This window comes from Mizuhopecten yessoensis, unplaced genomic scaffold, assembly GCF_002113885.1.
Source record: "Mizuhopecten yessoensis strain PY_sf001 unplaced genomic scaffold, ASM211388v2 hete_35933688, whole genome shotgun sequence".
NCBI classification, from domain to species: Eukaryota; Metazoa; Mollusca; class Bivalvia; order Pectinida; family Pectinidae; genus Mizuhopecten; species Mizuhopecten yessoensis.
Window position 1 is genome coordinate 1 of NW_018481362.1, and position 1,377 is coordinate 1,377.

At 38.3% G+C, this 1,377-nt stretch overlaps 1 long non-coding RNA gene across 1 annotated transcript; it reads left to right on the forward strand.

Annotated features, from left to right (window-relative positions):
* Positions 1–273: 273 nt before the first annotated feature.
* LOC110444001 lies at positions 274–1,033 on the forward strand. Its single transcript, XR_002462177.1, has 3 exons — positions 274–344; positions 659–734; positions 952–1,033. It is a non-coding gene; the product is annotated as an uncharacterized LOC110444001 (long non-coding RNA).
* The last annotated feature ends 344 nt before the right edge of the window (positions 1,034–1,377 follow it).

Consider the following 1,377-nt stretch of genomic DNA (forward strand, 5'->3'; position numbering starts at 1 on the left):
CCTGTTTACAAGAGAAGATAACTCTGCAATACGCAAAGACGGAATGGCAATGACGATAAGATCTTAAGTTCTATGGGACCGACAGTGCTGGTACTTTTTGAGAGTGATACATAGGGGATATAATTTGTATTTACTGGCCGACATTTAATCTTCCTTATATTATGTATCCACTTTTGCCTTGTGATTGCCTGAGTCAGTGGTCGAGGCGAGGTGGATGGAGGTGCGGATCTAGTTAACCATTGATTCGAATTTTCAGTCTGTTGTGATATTTTAGGTGGGGAGGAGAGGGTTCCCCTTTGCCGGAGGGGCTCGTGTATGAAGGAGTAAATGATGAACCATTACAGGTGAGCTGATAGAGTAACAGTCCACGAGAATTGTCTGTGCAGAAAGATACTGGTATACATCTATACAAAATTCACGTTAGGGTGATGACATTTTATGAAGTATAAATATTTCCAAATCGTATTTATTTAAACCGAACATAATATTTATTATAATAGAATATCGTTTTGAATTCTTCTTATTAAAACATAATATATTCAAAATAATACACATACAAAATGTAATTAAATCAGAGGGTTTTTTTTAATGTTACTGATTCGTAATTTGTGCTTGCGTACTGTATCGTACCCTGGACTAACAGCTACATCTTTGATAGATGACCGGCGGCAGTGCTGCCCAGAGTTCTACGGTACAAAGTCTGGACGCCGCCCTGGGGATAACGCACGCTCCGGGTAAGCAGAGCCTACTCCTCCGCATGTGTATGTTGGGGTGGGGGGAGAAAAGGGGGTACAATAATGTATATATGGAACGCAGGTCTTTACTTGCATTGCAGAAAAGTAGATAGCTAATTGGTTAATTTGCGATATTATTTTCTTTCCTAAGATATAAATACTAAACCTCACATAAAGAATAATAAAGATATAACTTTAGGTCTGTTTGGTGTTGTAGACATCCAAGCGTTCTTTGACAAAATGAAGCCATATATGCCTCGCTCCCACCGACAGTTTTTGGACGACATCCAGACCAGGTCAAGGATCGCCACCTATGGTGAGTTGTATACCTTGCAACGTGTACATTGTATGATGTAACGACGTTTTTCATTGGTCAGAATTAGGGCCTTGTTGAACAACAGAACGCGTGCCTGTCCCTGTTATCCGTCTAGAGATACAGAGGAATTACTTATTTTTTTATACAGTTATACACACGTGTACAGCGTTGTAATCTAGTACATGCATTTACTTGATGCCTTTTCGCGTGGTCAACACCGACTTTGACCATTCTGTTGTTCTGCAATATAAAAAAAAAATATAAAAATTAAAACAATTACAACAATTATGAAACAAATTATTTCAACTTATTTTAATCACTCTTGTT